Raw genomic sequence first — 22,700 nt, forward strand, 5'->3', positions numbered from 1 at the left:
TGCCTCTTAAGGCTCCACTTTGGTTTAAAGTTCACACAGTGCCACTATCTGAACTCATGGTTGTGAGTGTCAGATAAACTGATTGTGTTTCTTCATCAATGGTGTATTACTGCTCTTTTTTTCTCCAGTATTCCCCATTAGAGGAATTTCCCCAGGATTAAAAACTAGAAATGCTATACGTCATTGACCTCTGATTCCACAGGTAATTAACTACATGGCATGGTAATGCTCTCTATATGCCCTTATATAAAGAGAGGACCCAGTTTTATGTCTTCCAAGTGGCTGAACTATTAAGTTAAGTGAATTCCTAGAAAGGAGCATAAGTGCTATGGTTGAATATTGAATGCTTGATATTGGAATTGAAACTGATAAATAAATCTTATCACACTGTGTAGTCTCTAAGGAAATGGATGAATCCAAAATGAAAAGCAGATGTATTTCTATAGGCAAGAGTAGAGAGTGGACGAATTTCTTTTCAGTTAGTGCAGACATGATGAACTGAATGGCCTCCTTCTGTGCTATAAGTTTAGTTTCTATGTTTACAAAGGGCAGTTTTATGGTTATTATAAAAATGACCATTTTTTTGTTGATCTGTTTCTCAGAGAGAATTTATTCTTTGTTATTTACATTGGTGTTTGAGGATATCAAGATAGTAAAATATCGATCTAAATCTAGAACTGAAGTGCTGTTTAATGCCACTAAATCAAGATGAGCAATTAATTACGATGTATTTTCAGTCCATTTTACACCAACATAAAATATTATCAGGCCATCCATCAGGAAGTGGCTGAAGGCAATGTATTGATGTTGTAGGGTTGCAAAATCAACTAATAGCTGGGCTGGAGTGCTCCATCAATCTTCTTTTCTACTATTTCTAAAACAAAAATAAACTAGGTTAGACAGCCCCTCGTGGAGCACAGTAACACAAAAATATCAAAAGTTCAAAAGCTACTTACAATGGGAACCTATCACAATTCAATCTAAATACCAGTTTGTGGTGTGACAATACAGCCTCGACCACGTGGGGCCCACTGGTCCCTAAAGATCAGAACCAAACCTCCTTCGTAGTTATTTTAATAACCTGTTCAGACATGTTTTAGCGCATACTTGATACTTGAAGAAAGGAGCACTACCACTGTGCCACAAGACCTGCCTAAACAAATATTTTCAATCAAGCTGTACAGACATGCTATTACACACCTCTAGAGCCGGTGGGACTTGAAGCCAGACCTCCAGCCAAGATGTATGGACAATACCACTGTGCCACAGAGCTCCAAATCCTCCTTTTAAATTAATTTTAGCCACCCCCAATGGATTCAAATCCATCACCTCAACCACTAGACCAAGAGTATGCCTTATTCTCCGTTATGGATATTTTTAATCAAGTTGTTCAGACCTGTTAGGACACATCTCCAGTGAAGATGGGACTTGAACTCAGACCTTCTGGCCCGGAAGTAGGTACAATGCCACTGTGTCACAAAGACCCTTAATTAACTTGGCAGGCAATTGTTTAGAAACAACATTGATATGAAACCCAGACAGTAGGATTCAAACCTGTACGGGGATATCCCAATGGACTATACATTATTCTCCTTTACAGATGTTTTTAATAAAATTAGTAAACCTATTCAGATACATTATGACATACCTCTGGAGCAGGTGGAACTTGAACCAAAGTCACCTGGCTTAGGGGTAGGGACATTACTGCTGTATCACAAAAGCCCTTTATCCTCAGTTATAGGTATTTTTAATCAAAATGCTCAGGTGTGTCCTTCCACACCCCTGTTGCAGGTAGGACTTGAACTCAGGTTTTCAGGCTCAGAGGTAGGAACACCTTTCTATGCCAAGTACATACCACAGAGCCCCAAAACCTATTTTCAATCAACCTATTAAGTCATGTTGTTACACACTTCCAACACAGTGGACAAGAAGGCTCAAAGGCAGGAATATTACTCTGTGCCACAAGAACCCTTTATTCTCCCTTCCATCTCCCTTCAGTTGCAAAGAAGCTTAATACTGGACTTATAACATTAAATCTCTTACTCTTTCCATTGTGCTACTCGACTTGCTGAGTTTCTCGAGCAATCATAAGATGACACCAGGAATGCAAAATGTAGTTCTAGTCTCCATATTTTAAGGAAGAATATTTTTAAGTTGGAGTCAGTGTAGCAAAGGTTCACTGAGTTGGGCCCTGGGATGGGAGATTGACCTATGATGAGAGCCTGAGTAAATTGGGCCTATATTTTCTGGAGTTTAGAGGAATGAGAAGTGATCTCATTGAAACATACAATATTCTGAAGACACTGAGGGTTGATTCTGCTGAACTATGGAATCTAGAATATTGGAATCATGTTTCAGGAGAAAAGGGAGATCATTTAGGTCTGAGGCAAAAGCATTTCACTCAAGGCTTGTGAATCTTTGGAATTCTCCATCTCACAAGATTGTGACTGTTCTATCAATGACAAAGACTGAAATAGACAAATGGGATGGTCTCTCAGGGTATCAATAGATATGAGAAGTGGATGAATAAATGGAATTCAAGAGTATGGTGCTGGAAAAGCATAACAGGTCAGGCAGCATCTGAGGAGCAGGAGAATAGACATTTCGGGCATAAGCCCTATTCTCCTGCTCCTCAGATGCTGTCTGACCTGCTGTGTTTTTTCAGCACCCCACTCTCGATTCTGATCTCCAGCACCTCACTTTCTCTGGATAAGTGAAATTGAATGCCATGATCCGCCCATGATTGTAATAAATGAAAGAGCATACATAATAGATCATGTGGTGTACTTCAACTCCTATCACAAACTTTCTTGCACAAGTAATAAACTGATCATGATAATTTGCTCCTTGAATGGGAGGAAAGATGTTGAGGATGAGGGAAAATGATGGTGTGATGTTGTGGAATCATGTAACGCAAAATATTTTTTGTGCACTCACTCTATTAACAGTGCATAATATTTATTTAAAGAACAGTCAACTGTCACTTTTGCTTCACTCCAGACAAAACATTGTGCTTGATGGTATTTTCAATCATGGAGCTTCTTAAAAATTACATAATTTCTTACTAAGCCATATTCTGTTCTGACATAGATAATCATTACCATTCCTCATGGACACAGGGTCAAACTCTAGGAACTCCATTTCTAAGAAACTTTGGATCACCTTCATTACTTAGAATGCAATGCCTCAAGAAGAAGATCCACCACAATTTTCTAAAGGTATCTGGGGATGGACAATAATTATCGGCATTACCAGAAATCTCCTCATCATTATAAATGAATAAAAAAATTCAGAGCATGCATGTCTCTTGGAGTATTGTGCACAGTTTTGGTCACCCTATTATGGGAAAGACATAGTTAAACTGGAAAGAGTGCAAAGAAGATTTATGAGGATGTTGCCAGGACTAGTAGACCTGAGTTACAGGGAGAGGTTGACCAGGATAGAACTTTATACCTTGAGAATGTAGGAGAATGAGGGTGTGACCTTATTGAGGTATATAGAATCATGAGGGACATAGATAGGATGAATGCATATAGTCTTTTTTCCAGAGATGGGGAATTGAAAACTAGACAGCATAGGTATAAGGTCAGAGGGGAAAGATTTAAGAAGGACCTGAGGGGCAACTTCTTCGTGCAGAGAGTGATGTTTGTACAGAATGGGCTGCCAGAGAAAGTGGGAGAGGCAGGTACAATAGCAACATTTAAAAAAAACATCTGGATAGGTACATGTATGGGAAGGGTTTAGAGGGATATGGACCAAATGTGGGCAATTGGAATTAGCCAAATGGGCACCATGGACAGCATGGACCAGTTTGGGCTGAAGGGCCTGTTTCCATGCTATTTTACTCTATGACTCTATGTCACTTAATACATTTATGATACCTTGTATTACAAATTTCTTGTCCTGAAATAAATGGAGGACGGGATTTTGGGTCACATTATGGATTTGATGGATGTTTGCAATGTTTATGCTTCATCTGTTAAATTAATATTGTGAGAGACTAGTTCATGCTCATTAGTTAGTGTGCATGCTTTTCACTTTGTCATGATAATGGATCATAAACCTTATTACTAATGGATATATGTCCTTAAAAGAAAGACATAGAAACCAAAAGATAGCTAAAGAATGTAAATTCAGTAGCTGTTGGAAAAATGCCTATGTGAATTAAACAGAGTTCTGACAGGAAACATGAAATGTCACACTTGGACAATGTCATGGGAACTTCATCATACAACTACATGGAATGTATGGATGTGACAGAAACTCTTCAAAGTGAGAGATGGCATTTAAAAAGAACAAGCAGTGATATCCTGTGACTACAGGGACCGTGAGAGGCTAATAACCCTATCATCTCCTGTGGGATTCCAGACTGTAGACATGGTATGTGTTAAAAGAAAGGCATTGCGGGCAAAAGACATATTTATGTTTTAACTTTCCAAGACAACATTAAAACATTCGAAAGAAAGTTAAAATACATTTCAGTCTCCAGTTTCTGAGTGCTTTAGGGCTGCTCTGCTAGTGTGATAACTTGACACTCAAGTTCCACTGTGCTGAATTGTACTGTGAAGGGACACATCTGAGAATCTTCCCAAAATTCCCCTGCATTTGCAGGTTAAAAAAAGTCTCAAACTATGAATGCTGAAAGAAGTCAAGTTGGTAAAGTCACTGTTCGAGGAAACTGGACAAACTCCTTTTAGCTAACCTCAGAACCAAGATACCCCAAACAACTACTGTCGGCTTTTATTCCCACTTTCCCTGGTCCATCAGGTTTATTATGAATATCAACAGCCCAAGGCAGTTCTAACAATGGAAAATACCCTATGTCCTTCATTAAGATAAAGTACACTGTGAAAACTACTGAAAAAATCGTACCCACATAAAGCTTACAATGACAAGTCAACCATTTAGGTGGAATTGGCTGAACAGATGATCAGCATGCTCTGTCTCAACTTCTCCATCACTGATCAGTTGACCACCCCCTGCAAGTTGCTTTATACACTTTCCACACAAACAAGCTATGCATTTTACACTTGAAACTATCCAATCTCCAGAAAGTGATCAGTTTCATAACTGGCAAACATCACAGATGTGTCATGAGTTTACCAATTAATCCATTAAAACATGCTTGTGTCGCCTAGAAAAAAACCACTAATCTCCTGCCCTTAATGAATTTTGACATAAAACAATAGCTTGCACTTGCTGTTCACCATTTTAATGTCATCCAATCAGTTGTATGATGTATACACAGCACAATTCCATGACAATCGCGATTCAGCTGATAAGTAGCCCACATTATTAAATCTGATTAATTGTGTATGTTTTAAACAAAACTTAAACCTTTCCAGAGTTTCTGTAACATTTCAGCCCATTGCTGCTTGAGTTCACTGCTAGATAAAAACAAGCATTCACATTCCTTTAGCCTAAATGCAAACACTTTGAAAACCCGTGACCTCTCCCTAATCATTAGGCCTTCACTAAGCTTCATATGTTTTCTACTTCTCATTTCATTCTAATTTATTTCCATTTAACTTCATTTTGGCTAACCCAGAAAATTTTAGGTTAATATCTACACTGTTAAAGTCAGCACTACTGGAAGTATTCACCTTCTAGGTCTACCACAGCAGCAGTAGCAAACCACTCTATGAGGACGTAGGAGCAAATTACTGTAAATACTGGAATCTGTACTGAAAACAAGAAATCCTGCAGCTCAAACAGCATCTGTGGAGAGAAAGCACGATCATGTTTTGAGTCTAGGTGACTCTTCATCAGAGCTGAAGTGCAGTGTGGAGGGGGCAGCATTTATGCTATGATCGGAACATGAGAAGGGCACAACAATGGTGTGGCTAACTGGAAAGAACAGAAAGTTCCAATCGGGTGGGGGAGGGGGAGAGAGAGGAGATGGTAACAGTGAATGTAACAAGCAAAGCTAAAAGAAATGGAAGGGATAGGTTCACAATTAAAAGGTGTGGAACTCAATATTATGCCCAGATGGTTGTAAAGTGCCAAGTTTGATGATGAGTTGTTGCTCCTTCAGTTTTTGCTGATTTGTTGGAGCACTCAGTATACCCAGGACAGACAAGTTGGCATGTGAGCAGGATGCAGTGTTAAAATAACCAGCAACGGGAAGTTCGCGGTCATGCTTGCATGCAGACCAGAGGTATTCTGCAAAACAGTCACCCAGTCTGCATTTGGTTTCTTCAATATACAGTAGGCCACGTTAGGTGAAGCAAATACAATACTCAAAATTGGAGAGGTACAGGTGAAATGCTGCTTCACCTGGAAAGACTGTTTAGGTCCTTGGATGGCGAGCTGGGAGAATATGAAGGGGCTGGTGTTGCACCTTCTATGGTTACATGGGAAGGTGGTGTGAGAGGATGTGGGTGGATTTGGTGGTCAAGGAATGAACTACAGCTCTCAGAGGGAATGATCCCTACAAAATGCAGACAGCGGGAGTGAGGGGAGGATGTATTTGGTGGTGGTGTTCTGGTGAAGTTGTCTGATATGATGGAGAATGATCTTTTGAATGAAAAGTGAGATAAAGGGGAATCCAATTACACTGTTGTGAGTGATGGGAAGGGGCAAGGGTTGAAGGACAGGTGATAGATCAGATGCAGTTGAGGGCCCTGGCCATCACAGTTGGCCGTGGTTTCCCACCATTGTGAGAGCCAGGGCTTTAACCTCTTCTCGTGGCACCTCCCCATGTAACTGCAGACGATGCATTACTGCCCCTTCACCTCATCCCTGTTCACTATCCAAGGGCCTAAACAGTCTTTCCAGGTGAAGCAGCATTTCACCTGTACTTTCTCCAATCTTGTGGATTGTATTTGCTGCATCCAATGTGGCCTACTCGATATTGGAGAAACCAAAAGCAGACTGGGTGACCACTTTGTGGAACACCTTTGGTCTGTATGCAAACATGACCTCAGCCATTCGATAGCCAGTCATTTTAACACAGCATCCTGCTTGCATGCTCACTTGTCTGGCCTCAGCATGCTACAATGCTCCAGCAAAAACTGAAGGAGCAACATCTCACCATCAAACTAGGTACTTTACAACATTCTAAGCTTAATATTGAGGTCAACACCTTCAAATTGTGAACCCATTCCTTCCCTTTCTTTTAGCTTTGCCTATTACATTCACCGTTGCCATGTACTTTCTCCTCTACTCCCCACCCCACCCTTCCTTTGGACTCATGGCGAGAAATCATTGAACCTCTATGTGACGATATCAAGAAGTTTCATCCCACTAACAGACTTATCATGGACTACTCTTCAGAATCATTCTCATTCTTGGACACGTGCATCTCCATTAAGGATGTACACCTCAGTATTTCACTCTACTACAAGGCCATGGATAACCTCACAATGCTTCACTTCTCAAGCTTCCACCCTAAACACGTTAAAGAAGTCATCCCCTACAGACATACACTGCGCACACAAAGGATCTGCCTAGACGAGGAGGAATGCGACAGACTCCTGCAAACTCTGAAAGATACCCTCTTACGAATGGGATACGATGCTCAGCTCATCAATTGCCAGTTCCGACATGCCACAGCAAAAACTGCAACAATCTCCTCAGAAGACAGATAAGGGACATGACCAATAGAGTATCCTTCATCGATCAGTCCTTCCCTGTAACGGAGAAACTATGCCATGTTCTTCATAGTCTTCAACATGACATCAGTGACAATGAACATCTTGACAATGCCATGCCTCCACTTCTTGCCTTCAAACAACCACTGAACCTCAAACAGACCATCGTTTGCAGTAATCTACCCAGCCTTCAGGAGAACAGCAACCACAACACCACGTAACCCTGCCATGGCAACCGCTGCAAGACATGTCAGATCATCGACATGGATACTACCATCACACGTGGGAACACCACCCACCACGTGCATGCAGATACCCATGTGACTCAGCCAATGTTGTCTACCTCACAAGCTGCAGGAAAGAATGCCCCGAGGCATGTATATCAGCGAGAACATGCAGACGCTACGACAACAAGCACAACAATCATCAGACAGGGATGCTCCCTCCCAGTCAGGGAACATTTCAGCGGTCAAGGACATTCAGCCCATCTTTGGGTAAGTACCCTCCAAGGCAGCCTTTGAGATACACAACAATTCAGAATTGTCAAGCAGAAATTGATAGCTAAGTTCCATTTGCAGGAGGACGGTCTCAGCCATGATCTTGGATTCATGTTGTGCTCTATGTAACCTCACCTCACTGATCTGCGTAAAATCTTCCTTACTGTTCTGTTTTGATGCCATCACCTTGATAACTTGTTATTGTCTCTCCAACTTAATTAGCTTGTACAATCTGGGATTAATTGTTACTTTGGTTAGACCTTCATCATGAGATTCTCATAACTATCATGTTATTCCAGCCATTTGGTTTGTCACTAGCACCATCTTAATTTTGATTTTTTGTAATTATCTTTCTGCCTTAATTAATGGGATTATAGGTCATCTCTTCACTTGTTATTCAGCTGTTGACACTTTACTCACAGTGTTTGACATTTCTGACCACCTGCAAAGACTTGTTATTTCAGTTTGGCAACACTCCACTCACACTATATGTATGATTTTTTTTGACACTCTCATTACCTGCCGTTATCTCTCTACAAATAGGTTCTGTGCCTGTGCGCTTCCCTCCACTTCACCTGATGAAGAAGCAGCGCTCCAAAAGCTTGTGCTTTCTAATAAATATGTTGGACTATAACCTAGTATTGTGTGACTTCTGGCTTTGTCCCCCCATCCCAGTGGAATTGTCTATTCTTTCCAATCTGGCAGGTTAGACACACCATTGTTGTGCCATTATGACGTTCCGATCACTTAATCTGAATTATCAACATCCTTTCTTCCCCAGCACTCCAACGCACACCCTCCCACCCACTATTACATAAATGCTGCCCCCTCCACATTTCATTTTAGCTCTGATGAAGAGTCATCTAGACTCGAAATGTTAGTTTGCTTTCTCTCCATGGATGCTGCCTGACCCGCAACGATCTCCAGCATTTCTTGTTTTCCTCCTGTGAGGATGTTGGTTGAATTCTCTTCGGATGTAATCTGTTTCATCTAGACTCGAAATGTTAGTTTGCTTTCTCTCCATGGATGCTGCCTGACCCACAACGATCTCCAGCATTTCTTGTTTTCCTCCTGTGAGGATGTTGGTTGCATTCTCTTCGGATGTAATCTGTTCAACTTGTTCAGCTCCTACCTTGCCAGAATGTGGTCCAATGTCTCAGGAATCTAAAGCTCTCCCTCCTCTACTATTTCTCTAGCCATGCTTTTATCCCATTGATCTTTCTATATTCTTATTATCACTACTGAATCTGGAGATTACTACCTTGGATGTCCTGCTTTTCAATTTCTGATCTAACTCACTAAGTTCTGCTTTCAGGACCTAATTTCTCATCCTTCTTACTTCATTGATTTCAGCATGGACCACAATTTCACCTTGTTCAACCTCCCCTTTCAGACTGCCCGACAGCAATTCTGTGATATTCTTGACACTGGCACATGAGAGGCCACATACCATCTTGGATTCATATGTACGTCCACAAAAACTCCTGTCTACTCCTTTCATTAATGAGTACCCTGCCAGTCCTGTGCTTCCATTCTTCTTACTTTGCAAACCACAAGTACCTCTCTGCATCCAATTCTGCAATCTGTGGGATGACTACAACCTGAAATGTCTGAGCCTCTCAACCTAATGAGTGCCCCAGCTCCAAAACCCACAGTACGAGTTGCTCCAGCAGGAGGCTCCTCCTGCACTCATGGTCATCCATGAGTGGGCGGCACGGTGGCACAATGGTTAGCATTGCTGCCTCACAGCGCCAGAGACCCGGGTTCAATTCCCGCCGCAGACGACTGACTGTGTGGAGTTTGCACATTCTCGCCGTGTCTGCGTGGGTTTCCTCCGGGTGCTCCGGTTTCCTCCCACAGTCACAAAGATGTGCAGGTTAGATGAATTGGCCATGCTAAATTGCCCGTAGTGTTAGGTAAGGGGTAGATGTAGGGGTATGGGTGGGTTGCGCTTCGGCGGGGCGGTGTGGACTTGTTGGGCCGAAGGGCCTGTTTCCACACTGTAAGTAATCTAGTAATCTAATCTAATCTAATCTAGTAATCCAGATTGTCAAGAGCATCTAGGATTTCTCACACAATGCAGGATTAGCCTGAGCTCCTCAGACATATCTTAACTAAATAAAATATGGGTTTTTTTCTTCAGCTTTACCCTTATTCTTACCTAAGTATAGATTAGTAGAATTTTATTCTTGTTTCGGTCACACTCAGGTCTGCTGCTGGTCTTTCTATTTCTCTGTGAACATTCTAATCTTGTCTGCTCCCCTCATTGATGCTGATTGGCTATCACAGGATCCTCATCTCATCTGCTTCTAACAACTTCTAAAACCTAGCTTGAATTCAGCCAAGACTGAAATTTTGCTTCAATTTTTGCATTAAAGGCTCCAAATGAAATGAATAAGTCTCAACCCATTGATCAATGAACCCATAACACTAATCCATCCAACATTAGTACTTTCTCATTGATGCCACTGACTGATGTTGCAAATGAAAAATAAAATACAATATAGCAGAAAATACTCTTGCTTTTGGGAAACGCAACAGAGAAATCATGACTTCACACTTGCCATGCTGTGCCTGACCTGGGTGTGACAGACACTGAGAAAAAAAACTAAAATGGGAAAATATTGCCCTGCAGCTACATTTACAAAAACACAAAAATAGCAAAGATTTGGTGGTGGGAGGAAAGTGAAGACCATGTGCTTACACAACATTTCTTGCTTCCATTACACCAGTTATATTGCTCACCGGAAATTTAGCTGGTGAATCAGATACAAGTAGCTCTAGGACAAATCATGCAGGTTAAAAAACTTCAAACTTAGACAGAATACTTAAAAATATTCCTACATTGCTGGAAATACAAGCAATATAAGGTTCAAAAAAGTCTGGAAAACCATATTAAGGGATACTGAAATGCAATTTAATTGTTGACATGGATTACAAATACCAAGAGGCCAATTTGGGGTGTGAGCCAAACCACCAAGCCCTTGCATTGGAAAGGCTACCTACAACAAATTGCCAATTTACTTTGGTTACTTACGCAGATTTAAAAGAAACTGGATGACGACAGGAGCTAAAACAGGCAACCCTAAACCATAAGATGTTTTAAGCATATATTTGTTGACTGCAATGTATTCTGGTCCTCATGGTGCCAATTCTCCTTGATTTTGCAGAGTTCGCCTCAAAGCTTGGTCATAACTCTTTGCTGTTTGGAAATCTTGCTTTGTATATCTAGTCAAAAATTAAATGTAACTACTGATAGACCATCCTGATCGCATAGCTATGATAAGATTCCCTACCTTTATATGACAAACCACTTGCAATAAAGGGCAACATTTCATTTACTTTCCTCATTAGATCCTGTACCTACAAGCAGACATTTTGTGATTCACACACAGATCCCATTCTATTTATATAACATTCTGCTTTTGTAGTCTTTCTGCCAAAGTGAACAACCTCATATTTTACCTGCTCACTGAACCCATCTCTATACCTTTGCAAACTATTTATGTCATAGAATCATAGAATCCCCATAATGTGGAAGCAGGCCATTTGACCCTCTAAACAACATACCGATGAAACCCACCCTCCCTACTCTATCCCTGTAGCCCTGTGTTCCTCATGGCTAATCCACCTAGCCTGCACATCCCAGGACACTATGGGCAAATTAGCATGGGCAATCCATTTGACCTAATACATGCATCCTCCCTAAAACTTACTTTGCTGCCAATATTTGGATTATCAGCAAATTTTGCTACAATGCAGTAAGTTCATTCATCCAAGTCATTGATAGGTATTGTAAATAATTTAAGTTCCAGAACTGATCCCTGCAGCACTCCACTAGTTAGTGTGCCAATCTAGTTCATATAGTGCAGAGAAAAGTATTTATTTTGTGGAGCTAGCCATTTTTTTTATCATTATTGAGAATTCCAACCTTTAGAACATCTATGTAATAACAACGAATTGCAAGTCTGATTCCCACTTGAACTATGAGAACTCAACTTATGTAAACCGATATATTCCCTCCTCTCATGGCATGTGAAGGCCTTGGCATTTGGAAGTCTTGATGTCACTGCCACAATAAAAAGACTGCAGCCATGAGTATTACATTTTGGATCTATATTGTTCCTCTGATATATTGCTATTTTAATTACAAAAAGTGAGAAACCAATTATTATGGGAATGCATATTAAGTCTGCCACACTCTCGTGCTGCATAGCAGTCATGTGTGAGGTACTAAAGTATCAGTATATCCAATCTAGCAGCTACATGGAAAGCAGAAAGCAGTACACTTAAATGAAACATTCCCGCATTCAGTGTTTAAAGTGAGGCTATTTATAATTTATTGGAACTGAAAGACATAGGATGATGGCAATGGTTGTGAGTAAAAACCCAAACATTGTGAATGAACTTAGTGGTGAAAAACCAAACCTTTGAAAAATCAATTCAATTAGACTATTACTCTATGGGTTGGTTATTGTTTAATAGCTGGGAGGTGAGCGAAGACAACAACAGCAACCCAGACAAAAGTTATGAAAAATCAGAACAGCTCCAGTCAAAGTCAAATCATTAAATCTACTAATATAAGTTTCAAGCATGAGGCAGGAGTCAGGTGAATCTGTTGACAATTTCATAACAAAATTGAAAATATAGCCAGAAAAATGTGAGTACCCAAATGAAAGCCTGTTAGATCAGCTCATATATGACTTTGTATATGAAGCTCAAAGAGACTAATTGGAAGCTCACAATATCACAAGCTATAGGCATTAATAGAGTACATGATGAAGATGAAGCTGTTGACTACCCAAAGAGCTAGCTTTTAGTTAGATCTAAAAAATGACAGCAGGGCAGGAGATTTGAAGCAATGAATAACTACAGAAGAATTCACATCAGATGTGCCAAAGATGTGGATAACCACAGGAGTTCACATATAGATTGCCAACAATATATTGCCTCTGAATCAAACAGCAAAGGTTCTGGGAAGCCAAATCACTGGGAAAAGGATGTACCAAGGAAAGAACAAAGATGGTAAGTGATTTATCAGTGTCATAGCAAAAGGGCAAATGAGAGGCATGGTGGCTCAGTGGTTAGCACTGCTGCTTCACAGCACCAGGGACCCAGGTTCGAGTCCGGCTTCAGGCATCTGCCTGTGTGGAGTTTGCACATTCTCCCTGTGTCTGCATGGGTTTCCTCTGGGTGTTCCAGTTTCCTCCCACAGTCCGAAGATGTGCAGGTCAGGTGAAATGGGATGCTGGGTGCTTTTGTCAGAGGGAAATGGGTCTGAATGGGTCACTCTTTGGAGGGTTGGGGTGGACTTGTTGGGCTGAAGGGCCTGTTTCCACACTGTAGGGTATCTAATCTAAAACATCCCTGAAAGCTGACAATACATTTGATGATACAATAGATATAGGAACTTTACAACCACATGAAATGTCTGGGTGTGACAGCAACACCACAGAGATTATATATCCCATCTCAGTTGTCACCACAAGAGAAACATGAGATAAACGTTCTAGCTTTAAAAAAGCTATCGCTGAATAAATGTAGCATCACTGAAAATGAGCCAAATTAGAGATCAATCCAGCAACAATGAAAAGTTCGGAATGCCTGGATCACTTGCTTCTGTTAACAAGTGATCCAAAGACGGCTTGATTATATAGCCAGTATAGCCAGCAGTATGGTAGGTACTGGTCTATCTGAGATGATAACTCACTAAAAGCTGATGTTATGTCAACAAGACCCAGGTTAATCATATGCAAAACAATTCAATAAGAAATTTTTCAAAAGGTACATTAAAGCTACTTGGGAATAAGCTCAGTGCCATCTACAAAAGTATTGAAAAAATGATACCCACATGCTGTGGATGCCAGAAATACATACCAATAAGAGGTCTCACTGCTGGAGTATCACCCAGATTTTGACATACTATAGGAGCCAATTTATTCAGATGAAATCATGAATGGTACCTCATAGTTGTGGATTATTAAATTTTCTTTGTATCCAAACGGCGAAAGATTTCAGAGCTACATCTAAGTAGTACGAGTTCCATTCATTGAGCAAGCTAGGGATCGTGAAAGGAAAATGCGTGACCAGGATCCCAATTCACTCCAGAAAATTTCAGGAACAGTGAAAATCAGCAGCTCATCCCCACATTACACCAGGTGACACTACAGATAGAGACCTCCAAATGTTCACAAGGAGCCTCATGAAATGCAAAGAGACAAAGGAAGGCTTAATTAATCCAACCTACATTTCTCAAGGCTGACATAATCTGCCTGCTGCAGAACTGTTGAATGTAAAAATGTATGTGACAAATCTGCAAAGCAAGATACTCCCTCTATGTTTTGCTGCTTTTGGAACTGTGAATGCTAACTAGCCAAGGTCCAGGATGGCACCATATTACCAGTAGCCATAAGGAGTCCAAGCAGCAGCATGCTGCATTAAAGATATGTACAGAAGTTGCTCTGCAAATGCAAGTTACCACAATGCAAGTTAAATAAATCTGTTTTGAGATTTCAAAGTAAACTGAACTTAAACTACTTACCAATTGGGTGTGAGAATGGTATTACTGTGTTGAAGAAAACAACCTAAGATTAAGTTTAAAATCACACAATGCCAGGTTATAGTCCAATAGCTGCTCCTTCATCAGGTGGTTGTGCAGAATAAGATCATGATCACAGATTTTATAGCCAAAGGAATCCAGTATCATGGAGATGTGATACATTAAACAATTTTAGATTACATCTTTCATCTTTTAGAATGGGTTATGATGGTTCTTTGATATGTAAATCACAGAACTTCTTTCAAATTACATTCTCAAGATAACTCAGCTTTTCTCACAATCGGTGTGAAGTCTGTCTGTGTCCTAATGTTGAGTCAGACTGACAAGCCCGCTACATAGTTTTGCAGAGTTTTATATGGATTTGTGCATTTTTGAGCAAAATAAAATGTAATTCTGCAAAAACAAATTCCCCCCATAAACTTATATATGGGCGCGGGTTGGAGTGGCATAGTGAGTGTGTACGTGAGTGTGTTGTGTATGGGTGTGAGTGTATATGTGTGTGTGCAAGCTTGGTTAAGTGTATGTGTGAGTGTGATGGGTTATGTGTGAGAGGGTGCATGTGTTGGTGTGAGTGTGGGGGTGTTGGTGTGTGCATATGAGAGAGAGCTTGTATATGAGAGAGGGCCTGCGTGGGGTGTGTGAGTATGTAGGAGTGCATGTATGTGTGTGAGAGAGAAAGTGTATGGTGCTGTGGGGTCACCAGTAGTGTGACATGAACCCAAGGTCCAGGTTGAAGCCAATCTCATGGATACCGAGCTTTGCTATCAGCTTCTGTTGAGCCACTCTGTGCTATTGCTTCTCCCGAATTCCACTTTAGGGTATGGTCACCTGAAGTTCCGAGGCTGTATGTCCTGGACCTTTGAAGTGAACACTTCAGTGGTCCAGAACATTTGGCCTCAGACCTTTGGGTGACCATCCTCCAAGGCAGACTTCAGGACAAGCAATCATGCAGAGTGGCTCAGCAGAAGCTGATAGCAAAGCTCGGTATCCATGGGAATGGCCTCAACCTGGACCTTGGGTTCATGTCACACTACTGGTGACCCCACTGCACCATACACTTTCTCTCTCACACACATACACGCACTCCTACATACTCACACACCCCACGCAGGCCCTCCCTCTTATACAAGCTCTCTCTCATATGCACACATCAACATCCCCACACTCACACCAACACATGCACCCTCTCACACATACCTCATCACACTCACACATACACTTAACCAAGCTTACATACACGCATATATATATATATACATACACATACTCTATCAGGCGCACTCACACCCACACACATATACTCACATGCACACTCACTCTGCCGCTCCTACGTGCGCACACATATAGGTTTATGGGATGAATTTGTTTTTGCAGAATTACATTTTATTTTGCTCAAAAACTGCATGAATCCATGTAAAACTCTGTAAAACTATGCAGAGGGTTTGTCAGTCTGTCTCAACATAAGGACACAGATAGACTTCACACCTATTGTTAGAAAAGCTGAGCTGCCTTGAGAATGATTTGGGAGGTGCCCTTGTTGGACTGGGGTGTACAAAGTTAAAACTCATACCATACCAGGTTATAGTCCAACAGGTTTAATTGGAAGCACTAGCTTTTAGAGCGCAGCTCCTTCATCAGGTGGTTGTGGGGAATAAGATCATGCTCACAGATTTTATAGCCAAAGGATTCCAGTGTCATGGAGAGGTGATGTCACAACCACCTGATGAAGGAGCGTCGCTCCGAAAGCTAGTGCTTCCTATTAAACCTATTGGACTATAACCTGGTGATGTGTGATTTTTAACTTTGTCCTGAAAATGTAATTTAAAAGAAATTTTGGGGTTCACATATCAAAGAACAGAAACCAGCATATCCCATTCTAAAAGATGAAAGATCTAATCTAAAATTGTTTAATGCATCACATCTCCATGACACTGGACTCCTTTGGCTATAAAATCTGCGATCATGATCTTATTCCCCACAACTACCTGATGAAGGAGCAGCACTCCAAAAGCTAGTGCTTCCAAATAAACCTGTTGGACTATAACCTAATGTTTTGTGATTTTTAACTTTGTCCACCCCAGTCCAACACTGGCACCTCTATAAATCAAACCTAAGATTATTATAACCTCCAAGTGATCAGGTAGAAGTAAGACAACTGATCTCTAGGTAGAAGGAGGTCATCACCTCAGTAAGCATAGGAATACAGAATGTAAGAGCCCAGGATTTAGGTCTTCGGAGCAGCAGTGGACCAGTTGGCCCTTTGAGTCTGCTGCATTATTCAACATGATCATGGCTGATCTTATTCCCTGCATCTTGACTCTTTGTCTTTCAGAAATCTAATTTAGCCTTGATTACATTAAAAGACTTAGGCTCAATATTATTTTGGAGAAGAGAACTCTATACTTTAATGACCCTATGATAGAAAAACATTCTCCTGAACACTGCCTTAAAAAGAAGACCTCTTATTCTTAAACCATGTCCCCTAGTTTTAGTCTACCCCAAGGGACACATCCTCCAAGTATCCACACTCTCTAGACCACTCAAGTTCTTCTATGCCTCAACAAGGTCATCTTCCATCTTTTGAAACTCCAATGGATACAGACTTAGCTTGCCAAAGCATTCTTCTTAAGATAGGTCCTTTCAGCCCAGGAATCAGCAAAGTTATAGGAGGGTTCACTGACTGCTCTTCAGTCACTCCAAACTGTTTTAGTGATCTACTGAAAACCTTGTGATATGACCCACCTTTGTATCTCAGCAAAACTGCATGTACATAATCACCTGGAACAGTCAAATGAGTAATCAGTCAAATGGAACCTTGTACTGTCTCCTGAATATTACAATATCCTCCAAGTGTTGGCGGTGAAAGTGCAAAAATGCATAAATTCATCAAACTGTTGTTCTGTGCTACACTGTAAATACTGTTAAGGACACATAAACTACTCCCATGAGTTACCTTTTACCTCTGCTAATATTTATCTCCACCGAAACATACTCTATACTTTGATCTTTCAAGTTAAGATTATTTCTCAGTACTGATCTAATACCATCCAACAGAGCTATCCTGTCAGCTTTTCCTAACTTCCTGATATTCCAATAAATCAAATATCCTTCAGCATTCAACATTCAACATTTAATTTTGTTAAAACCCTGCCTGAGTTATTGAAAGGGCAAACTATACGGGGTCAGTTAGACTCGAAACGTCAGCTCTTTTCTCTCCTTACAGATGCTACCTGCTGAGATTTTCCAGCATTTTCTCTTTTGGTTTCAGGATCCCAACATGCAAACCAGGACACCAGCAAATATTATTGGTGAAGTTGAGACTCCAGAAGCAAGCAAATCAGAATGGGCAGAGTTCAGGTCTGACCTATACCTCAGAAAAGATCATTAACAGCACAGCAACATCATTATTCAGCGAGTCAACATTACCAGTAGTACAAAATGTGAACACAACCAGCAAGTGCCATAAACAATAGCAATATTAAACATAACCTTCAACACAAAAATTAATCACCTGTGCATTGTGTGCCAACTCACCAGTGAGTACCAAATCCAGAAGATGGAGGCACATCCTATCACCTAAGAGATACTGTGAATAATATTTTTCGAAAAGAAAACAAGCTATGAAACACTCGACATGTTCCACTTGATTATAAAAGTTATTTATTCATTTTCATCAGTGTGATATCACATATATAAAAACATTAATGATTGGAATAGTTATTTGATTTTTTTAAGGAAAGAGATGTAATATTGTTATACTAAGGACACTTAGGAACTAATTCTGATGAAAATGCAGATACAGGGTGCTAAATTTTACAATTGCATAGCAGTTCTGTGTCAAGTAACATGAATCAGTCTATTCATTCTACCAATCCCTTGGTGAGCAGAAAGCAATATACATGGTGAAGTTCCAGGATTTTGAATCTAAAAGGTGATTATTTCTAAATTATATGCGCCAGGGGACAAAACACTTTGAACTGGAATTTTTTGAAAATGGAAGAGCCCCAAGCCTGAGCAAAAATGGCACCAGACATCTAACTCCAAACGTTCCACTTCCCCTCCCACTATCCAGCAACTATTATTTCCTCTGGGGTAGAGAGAGCAGAATGAAGTTTACAGATGCATTATTCGTTATCAAAGGAAATTGTCTGCTTTCTTCACTATGTTGAGAGAGAAAGGCAAAGAAGATTAATTTTAAAAATTGAGAAAAAGAGATAAATGAAGGATAAGAAAAGCGGAATATATTCTTGCTGGCAAAAGCACCTTATTGTTTTTAAGCAGGTTTATTTTTGTTATGAATGAGCATTTGAGACATGCAATGACATGCATACTGAAACTGTCCAATTTCTGGCCACTTGCTTCCTTGCAGAAGAAAGGAAAAAAAAATCCTAAATCCATAGCTTGAAAAATGCCAGTATCTTTTATGGAGAAATCGGCACCAGGAGCCTTTACTGACAAATGTAAATGTTGCTTTACCCACGAGACAGAAGTGGAGACACAGACGCACCACTGCTTATTAGTCTGAAATTCCCCTGCATAATTATTTAAGCTGTAGGAGACAGACAAGTGTTGCTACTTCACAATTACTACATAATGTTGCAAACTGCAATAGCAAGGCATCAACCAACACAGTCAGGCTACATGCCACATTGCAATCTGATTAGTCAAAACCTAATTCAAACTAGCATGTCTAAGATAACGAGTCATATACCTGATAAAAGCAAAATACTGTGGATGGGGAAATCTGAACTAAAATTGTGCTGAAGTGCAATGAAAATGATAAAGAAACCCAGTAGATATGGAAGCATTTCTGGAGAGAGGAACAGAGTTAATATTTCTAGTCCGAAATCACTCATCTTCAGAATAGTACCTAGTTTGGCACAAATTAATTCCAGAATATTACCCAAAGTGGCACCACCCTGATGAATAGCAGTCAGCAGTAATGACTCACATTTTACAAATTGGCTTGGGACAAATTGCTAAACAGGCTAACTCAGTACTCAGCCTGCTCATTTAGTATGTTTCAGAACAGCAAGCTCTATTCATAATATAATACAAGACATCAATGACAAACTCCTTTCTCCTTTTTACTTACTTCACTCTGGATATCCATTTTCCTAGCCCAATTTTCCAATTTAGCTCTCTTGAGAAACGCAGACAATATTTGATTTGGGAGCTGTTCATCATAATGCAGCAACAGAATTGGAGGCCACTCCTTATGTAGCTTTTCATAACTGAGGTTTTCTGGCATTTAAAGGTTCAAAGCAACCTTGACAAGGCACAGAGAGAAATTGTGTCGAAGGAAAGTAGGTGAGACAGTAGGTTGGGCAGGTAGGCAGATGAGGGGGCTTGGTGATGAGTGGGTGAGGCAGGTATGTTAGTGTGTGGATAGGAGGAATGTAGGCAGGCAATGGGAACATGGTAGATTGAGTCAAAGAGTGTTGAGAATCAGATTAGGTGTTTGGATTGGGTCAAACGAGTGTCAGGTCTAGGGCTAATCAGGTCAGGGAAGGGTATTGGATTAGGATAGGAGAATATTGGGTCAAGGCTTCATTTTGAGAAGTTGGTCATAGGGGTGCTAAGTTGGGGGTTTGTGTTGTGGGAATTAGGTTGGGGGGCTTAGGTGAGAGAGGGTCATGTTGAGGGGTGCTGAGTTGGGGAATAATGGAATATGAGGTCACGGGCAGTGTTTTTAGTTAAGGGATTGCGCTGGATCAGGGAGTTTATCAGGTTGGGATAATGTCATGTTGTCTTAGATTGGGTAGGGCTCTCAAGGTGGGAGAGAAGTTGAGGGGTCTGTGATGAGTTAGAAGGTTCAGTTTTACAGTTACCTAAGAATTAGAGCTGATTTTAATTCCTCTAACTTTCCCGCATAACTATTCAGGTAAAACAAGTCAGAATCCTCTAAAGTCTTCAACTGTAACTCAGCTTTGAGACCTTTTGGAGCATTCCAGATGTTAGGTAATTGCCAATGGAAATTCCCAGATAATTCTGAAGTAGACAGTGCATTGGAATATCCAAATGAACCTGTAGTATATTTTTCAAACGATGTCAATGCAATCGCTATCTTCCAATCAACCCCACTGATTTTATTTTAAGAAGAGCAGTGAAGAGATGAAGGACCTACACAACGTAATAGCCTTAAATATTACAGTTTGGTCTTAATCATGAGATATCATGGGTCCTGAAACAGCAAACGTGGAAAGATCATTTCTTTTGATGAAGGAGTGTATGATGAAAATCCACCAGTTTAAAATCAGTGCTGAGAGGAGTATAGTGGGACACCTATATGCACACAGAGAGTTGTTAGAGAATTGGAAGCTTTGTGACTGAGATGTCTGACACTGATAATTGTGTTGCTTAAAGGATAAGCAGATAAATATCAGAAGCAAAGTAACATATGGGAAAAGGAGCAATGTATTTTATTGTTGGTATATGCATGTGATAAAAGTAAATATAGACATAATGAATCCTACTAAGTCTCAGAAATTCTATATGTCATGTAACATTTCATTTTCACTCCACAATCACTATACTTTGTTTCACACCACTTTACTCTTTCACCTCTTGGCCATCAATTTAAACCTAGGATGAGCTGCAAGGAGAAGGGTGGAGATCGGAAAATTTGAGAATAGGAAATCTAACCACAGCCACCTCCAGTTTTAGCAGAGACAGATTGACTAAATACTGTCTGTGTCTGGGTGCCTCATTTCAATAGTACCATGAGATTGCTGACTAAGACATTGTCTGTCTTTTGGGTTGAACATTGGCCAGGTGAGTTTCCTATACTCAGAAACCCAACAAATGAAGGGAGCTGAAAATGGCTGGTTTGAACTGCATTGTTTGCAGGACAGGAATATCAGGATTGTTTCAAACCATTAAATCTGAAAATATTGAAGAAGGTTATGTTTAATCCCCCATGCTGGATGAGCAGAAGAGTGATTGTTGGGAGTTGGAGAAGGGGGAGCAGTTAAAAGCTTTAAAATGAGATGTAATTCACTTCTATTTCTTTCCCACTGAAGATTCTTTAGCCTGGTGACAGATTTTGATCTAAATGTCCAAAACAAAAAATCCTTAAAACAAATCTTCCAACAAACATGATAAGATTGCATTAAAGTCAGGGAGGAGAAAGTGGGGACTGCAGATGCTGGAGATCAGAGCTGAAAAATGTGTTGCTGGAAAAGCGCAGCAGGTCAGGCAGCATCCAAGGAGCAGGAGAATCGACGTTTCGGGCATAAGCCCTTCTTCAGGAATCATCCTGAAGAAGGGCTTATGCCCAAAACGTCAATTCTTCGGCTCCTTGGATGCTGCCTGACCTGCTGCGCTTTTCCAGCAACACATTTTAAAGTCAGAGACTCTTAGATCCCTCTGTTCCTCTGAACTTTCTAGTGTTCTGCCTTTTATTGAGTACGCCCTTGGCTTGATACTTCTTCTGAAGTGTGTTATCTCACACCTTTCAGGGTTAAATTCTATCTGCCACTGATCTGCCTATATGACCAATTCATTTATATTGCCCTGTAACCAAGAACGCCTTCTTTACTATCGATTCCCAACCAATCTCCATGTCATCCACAAACTTACTTATCACCATCCCATCCCCCACTGTTCTCGTCAACAGTGTTTATATATAAAACAAATAATAAGGGACCCAACACCAATCACTGTGATACACCACTGGACACAGGACTCCAGTTACACAAACAGCTTTTTATCACCGCCTTCTTAGTCCTCCCACCAAACCAATTTTGGATCCAATTTGCAAAGTTACACTGGATCCCATGGGCTTTTGCCTTCTTTATCTGTCTGCCATGTGGGACTTTGTCAAAGGCTATGCTGAAATTCATATAAACTGCAACAACTGCCCTACCTTCATATACGTATATGGTCACCTCCACAAAAAAATTCAGCTAGATTCGTTGTGCATGACTTGCCTCTGAAAAAGCCATGCTGACTATCTCATAATAAATTATCCAAAAAAATTATGTTAATTTTAATGTCCCAGACATTTCTTCAGCACTCAGGCTAGCTTCCAAACCCTTATATGGTTCCATA

General features: G+C 40.5%; 1 long non-coding RNA gene across 2 annotated transcripts in view; it reads right to left on the minus strand.

Moving 5' to 3' along the window:
* Window positions 1-635: 635 nt before the first annotated feature.
* Window positions 636-22,700, minus strand: part of LOC122553239 — a 44,705-nt gene continuing 22,640 nt past the window's right edge. For both annotated transcript variants that reach the window (XR_006312659.1, XR_006312658.1), the window contains one exon: window positions 636-874. This is a non-coding gene — a long non-coding RNA (uncharacterized LOC122553239). The remainder of the gene's footprint in view (window positions 875-22,700) is intronic.

Source organism: Chiloscyllium plagiosum, chromosome 9, assembly GCF_004010195.1.
Source record: "Chiloscyllium plagiosum isolate BGI_BamShark_2017 chromosome 9, ASM401019v2, whole genome shotgun sequence".
Taxonomy (NCBI): Eukaryota; Metazoa; Chordata; class Chondrichthyes; order Orectolobiformes; family Hemiscylliidae; genus Chiloscyllium; species Chiloscyllium plagiosum.